Here is a 6508-nt window from a genome sequence, read left to right as displayed (position 1 = left end):
TATCTGCATCCTAGAGTTTATGTGTCACTCCAAGACTCGAACACAGTACCGTCCGTTTCAAATGCCACTTAGCTACTGGATCCTGATAGCCACTAACTTTTGCAATGTGGTGACAGATCAATTGCAGTCCTAATCATCAATGGGAAGATTCAAACAAACCATACAAAATGAAAGATTGTCTAGGAATTTCAAAAGAAAATATTATTTTTTTAACTTTCTAAATTCAATTCTTTTCCTATACGTTTAATTCGGTCAACTTAATGTGTAAAATTTTCTTAATGGTAAAATTGTTGTTATACAATTGCTTGACAATCATTATAACTTTTTGTGCGTGAATCTATCCATTTACCTTCACAAAATTTGTTATTTTACATTAGTGCAATTATAAATCCAAATTAATATACTGAACAATATAAAGTAAAAATTGCATACAATAACGTTTGTGGCTTTGGTACTGTTAAGTTCGTTGCTTGATTAACGCAGAATATGTTTTACGCTTATGACACTCGAACGTTGGAACTTCACCGTCTCAAATCAGAAGACAGAAGAAAAGCTGGAGTATCAAAATGTACAAAAAACCACGGGTATTTATATATATGAGCATTTGTTAAATCGACATTATAATTCGGGCAATTCGCAGAGACAAATTATGCTACTGTTCAATAGTAGCATGCCACGATATTCTAGAAAGCTCCATCATGTTCTGATTAGCTGGAAACTTGTCGTCTCTTTTTGGGCCCCTGGAGGCCCCGTTGTAGTTCTCGGAAGCCAATTCAATAGTTACACAATAATTAGTGAATCTATAAGGATTAACCCTGTTTATGTAAATTTCCCAGGTAATTTTAAAAAGGATTCATATAAAAAAAGCATAGTTCACATGAATTAGTGTTTAATTATCCTGAAAGAATGTTGGATATATTCTTTTTTTCTAATTGTTTATCATACGTACCGAAATGCGAGACTGTCCTAACATTTTGCCTTTTTTTATCCATAATAATGGAATATGGGTCGTCAGTTATCATGATTAAAATGTAATAATGTTTAGAATTATTTTAAAAACACACTTCTATAATGGTCAGTTGCTCATCTATTACTTATAGAATTAGTCAAAATTTGAGTGATTTGCTTTACTCTCACGTAGTTATAGTAGATAAATATATCGATTCATCTATTACATTCAAAGTATATCGAAAGTATTTATATGCATCGAAAACTCTTGACGATATCTTTTATAAATGCATTTTATGCTGCTAAGCTTCGCATAGTCTTTTCTAGTTGCCTTATCGTCCGTGAATGTGTCATAGACAAACCCCCACTGAGTTACCTTAACATATATTGATGCATATCAGTAAATTAACTTAATATTGAAGACCAACTTAAAATGCAACTGAGTAGTATATGTTAAGTCCGGGAGAATAAATCAGAATGGTAGAAATGTGAGAGCTATCCTATATATATATTTCTATTGTGTAATTATCAAATATTTAGTGACAGGTATTTTTGCATTGTCATTTACTTGTTCGCATTAATTTACATAAAATACAGTAAATTAATTATGCATCTGTTACTCAGTTTTTCATCACAAATAACCTAATTATGTACAGACTGTAATTTACGATTGGTGATATCATGTAGTTCTATAAGTCATCGGTATTATCATGTGAGTTAATAAATCATGAGAATAGAAAACAAATCGGTTAGCTGCACTCGTGTTCTGACTGGGCTTCGCCGAGGGGGGTATGGAATAATCTACGTGGACTAGTAGGTGTTAAGACATCTGATCATAGTTGGTGATCATTGATGTTGTTGGTCAGGTCATTAGTATAACTGGTATGAAGAGAACTCATCATTTGTAAACTCAATAATTTATTGATCCTATTCAGTGATTCATAACAGTATAGCAACTAATTTACAAATATTTTTTTCCTTTTCCATCAGTTGCGCCAAGTGTCTTTGCGCCTAATCTTGTTGTGATTTCCCCACCAGTCAATGATCACTTGAAAAAATCGTCAATCAGAATACCGACTTAAATGACGTTGTTCCTATGCTAAGTCAACAGCACATCAAGCAGAACTAGCAGCCTAAATTCAACTCCGAATCCTTACTAGTCTTCTTGTCTAGCCCAGCCTGTTCAGTCCAGAACACAATCTCGGTATCCACTGTTCGAATCGTACATTTCAGACATACTTGGTTTATATACACGCACACAAAACCGCATTTTACCATCAAATGAAAAATAATAATTATACAAGATCAACAGAAAAGTGGCTGTGTATTTGTTCATTACAGTATTTGTGTTCCTGTACTCATTCAGTGACTGAAACCAGCAACATTCCAGATAGGAATGGTAAGCCGAAACACAGTGACCACAATAAAGTGAGTTTACTTACAAACCTGATTTTAATGCCTAAATAACCATAAAAGGCTATTCATCACAGTTCTATCTAGCTATCTAGCTTACTACAAAGAATATGTCGTCAATAATTATCAGATATTTAATGTTATCAACTGGGGTGATACTGAAAATGTATCTCTATAAGGTAATTAACAGGTGAATGTGAAAGTTAATTGAGGATGGATTATTACGCCTTTCAAAAAAAACTCTTATGGTCTATATAGTTGTATTATTTTTAATAAATGAAAACAACGTGGACCGAAACCGAACCAATTTCTTAATGTCATATAATTTTAACATCTAAAAATGATAATCAGTTTGTTTGTACTAAATAGGATTCAATGTTTAGAAATATTTAGTTAGTATATTACTATAATAATTATTTTGTGGGTCAGACCTTTAGGTCAAAGGCTCCGGTTATGGCCCCCTAAGAAAACCACCTGTTTTAGTTTGGGTACCTGGACAGTATCCCAGCCCTCACACAAATCGAATGATTTATGTGGTGCATATATATTTGGTACCTCCTTGTATCAATGTTTATGTGTTTAAATAAATAAATGTTTCATATTTAGTTTTCATTCATTTTTTTTTCTCTAGAAATACTTGCTTAAACTGTCTTTTGGATAACAGAAGAGAAACACATTCTAGATGCTTATTTAAAACAAGCTTATATGTATCTTTTAGAATATGGTCATTTGTGTGAAAAGATAAAAGAATTCATCAATAAGCCATTTCTTTTTCAAATATGATCAATTGTATTTTCAATCTTATTATTTTATAGCATAGATTGAACCCGTAAAAATTGAATTGATCTATCTTTATGATTTTTTTCTAGATTATCCTCTAGAAATTTAAAGATTTACGATTATCGATATGAATATACCAATAATGGGAAAAAAATTCCAGTATAATATAATGGTGGGAGTAAAACTAGTTATTTTTCCTTCCCTACTTTCGGATTCTCATAAATATCAACGAGAATTCTCTTTCCTTGGTCAACGTTTCCTCTTTAGTTTCAGTTCATTTTCCACATTTCTAGAATATTCACAAAATAATATTAACTAACTTCGAAAAAACCCTTTAATTCAAACGAGAACGTGTGACTAGTAGAGTTAACCTATGTAGAGATCAATGCAAATATTATTGGTGGTAATAAATGGAGGCCGTGTTTTAGAATGAATAGACCTATGCTAGTAATCCGAACCGATTCAATGGCGTAAAGATAACATAGTTGTTTGATACCTCGAGAATGAAACATACCCTGTTCTGAGAAACCTCATACTAGTACAAACAGTTGTCGTGCCTTGATAATTTCTTGATGTAATCTATTATCACACTATACAAACTCAACAAACGTTCCATCTGAATTAAATTCTCATTAGCTTTGACTTTGACCTATGTAACTTCCTCTAAAAATTGTCATCGCTAATTATTATTCAAGTCATTTTTACTTCTTGTGCATATGTGCCGCTTTCTTTGATTGTGTTACTTTATTTTTCTCATTTGTCGTTACTGATTATTTTTCTTTTTTTGTTCACGTTGAGACCTGAAATTCTAATCTTAATACTGTATAGGGAAGTAGGTATAATCTACTGAGATTAAACTAGAACTATAGTAATTCCAGTTTTTTGTTTGACCTCTTGACTGATATCAGTTGATGATCAGAATTACAATCCCCTTCCTCCCACATTAAACTATGTCTCTACAGAACGATCTAATATTATATTTTACGTTTATTTGTTAACCTAGTGATATTTATTGTAAAATAACTAGTGACTTCTGCCAAAAATAAGATTTTTAAGTAACTCAGATACAGTCTGACAAATGCGCAAATAAAGAAAATATATAAATTTGAACATTTGTGTAACTCATCTTTTTTATTTGACTAAAGGTAGTTGATCTCTTTTTTCTTTATTTTTGTGTTCTATATTTTTTTACGTTCTCATAAAGATGAAAAATACGGAGCACGTACTACTCCAAATTGGTATACGAGAAACTACCATTTAAGATTATGACTAGTCATTATTGAAATTTACCCATATTTGCTCGAACTATTAACCTCAAAAAATATAGCCTTATTAAGCCAGTAGACTATCCGTTTGTTCATTTGCATGAGTCTACCTAATGTGCATATTCAAGCTAGAATGTTTCGTCAATAAATTAATATTATGAAAAGGATATATATATACAAGACAGACCTCAAGAAAACACAGTGACTGAAGTCAAACTGATAGGAAACTAGCATCTATTTCATATGGTCTAACTAAATTAGGGCTACACTGTTATCTTGACTAACATTTTATAATTACCCAGTTTTCTGTTGAAGAATATGGACTCATACCTCACAACCTTTTCCTCACATATAAAATTTTTTACTGAATTCAATCAATAGGTAGGTCATTTATTTGTATTACATTTTAATTCGGATACACAAACTGACTCATAAGTACACATATACACGAACAAAGGAACATATATCAGATTCCAACCTACCATGGTTTATTCCATTTATCTTCTTGCCAAAAGTGTACTAGGTATTAAACTTTGTTCAAATTGTACAAGATGAATCATAATATCCATGGTATTTGTATAAATTTATTAAACTTCAGAAAAAAAGTCTTAAAATTGTGTTTTTTTAGTTTTATTTTGCTTTAGAAGAATTCATATTTGTAAACTATAAAGTCTGTTCATGATGTATCCTTTGATTTCTTAATTAAACTGAATATAAACAAGTTTTTCACAAATACACTCAATTTCTTAATATCAGTATAGGATTGTGTAGATTATTGAGTTTAGATTGATATCATGAATGGATGAATTTTAAATCGCCAATGAAAACCTGGAAGTACTGTACGGCCGTTCCAACCTAGTGTATGACTCCTCAGCAGTTCGCATGCACGATCCCAATGCGGGATTCGAACTCAGGACCTTTCGTCTCACACAGTCTCTAGATCACCGGTCCACCGGCAATCAACGGTGTTAATGTCTAACTTCAACCAATCCACGATATTGCACAACCGTCCACCATTATCTTCAGTGAGTAACTGTCTCACATCAGACACGGTTGAACTCCGCCGCTCACAGATTCTCATCAGAACTCCAGGATATTGGCTTTTCCATTCTATTAGATGACTGTTCATAAGTTTAAAATGATCTGATATAAGTGTAAATAAATCATACTTTAATTTCATATTGATGGAAATTTGTGGATGGAAATTGTTGATAAATGCTGAACTATGAGAAGATTAGTTATTAAGTGATAATTTTAAAGTTCATTAAGTCTACTTAATATTCTGTTTTGTATAATTATTTCCAAGTAAGTCATGTATATTAATCTGAAAGGGTTATAAATTATCTAAAAAAACTGTTGAACTACTTCGGTATAATAATGATAGCTTATTTAAGCTTTTTGGAAATACTTCTAATCTGTAGCCTGAAACATTGAGGTAGATAAATTCATTTTTGTATTGTTTGTATGAATCTTCCCATTGATATTTGGGACTGCAACTGATCAGTCTCTTTTTGGCATATTTGCACCCTGTGCGGATTGCTTCGAGTCACAAGCATTGTAAGCAAAGATGGATAGTGGCTATCAGTGGAATCCAGGACGCGTGTTTCGTCCCACTCGGGACTCATCAGCTGGGCTCGAACCTCACCCCATTGCACAAGCTAGTGGCGATCGGGGCCCAGTAGTTAAGTGGGTAACGTGGTGGCGTTCGAAACAAACGGTATTATTTTCGAGTCCCGGAGAAAACATCAACACTAAGATGCGGACACATCCAGCTGACGAGTCCCAAATAGGACGAACCGCGCGTCATAAATTCCACTGCCAACCATACAACATTAAGAACTAAGGGAACGATGCAGTTTCATCGCTGTTTATATTTTTTCGAGAAGAAAGAAATCTCTCCCAGCATAATAATTTTTCATAACTGAGTTCATGAGTCGATCTGGGCTAGACTGCCAATAAAAACCTGTAAGCACTGGACGGCCGTTTCGTCCTAGTATAGGAGTCCAATCCGTGTCGGGTGGAGGCAGTTATCCACTTCAGACAGTGGATGAAGATTGCGCAATATCATGAATCAATTGAAGTTAGACATTAACAACGTCGAA

The sequence above is a fragment of the Schistosoma haematobium genome, chromosome 1 (genome assembly GCF_000699445.3).
Source record: "Schistosoma haematobium chromosome 1, whole genome shotgun sequence".
NCBI classification, from domain to species: Eukaryota; Metazoa; Platyhelminthes; class Trematoda; order Strigeidida; family Schistosomatidae; genus Schistosoma; species Schistosoma haematobium.
This window is presented reverse-complemented; position numbering follows the sequence as displayed.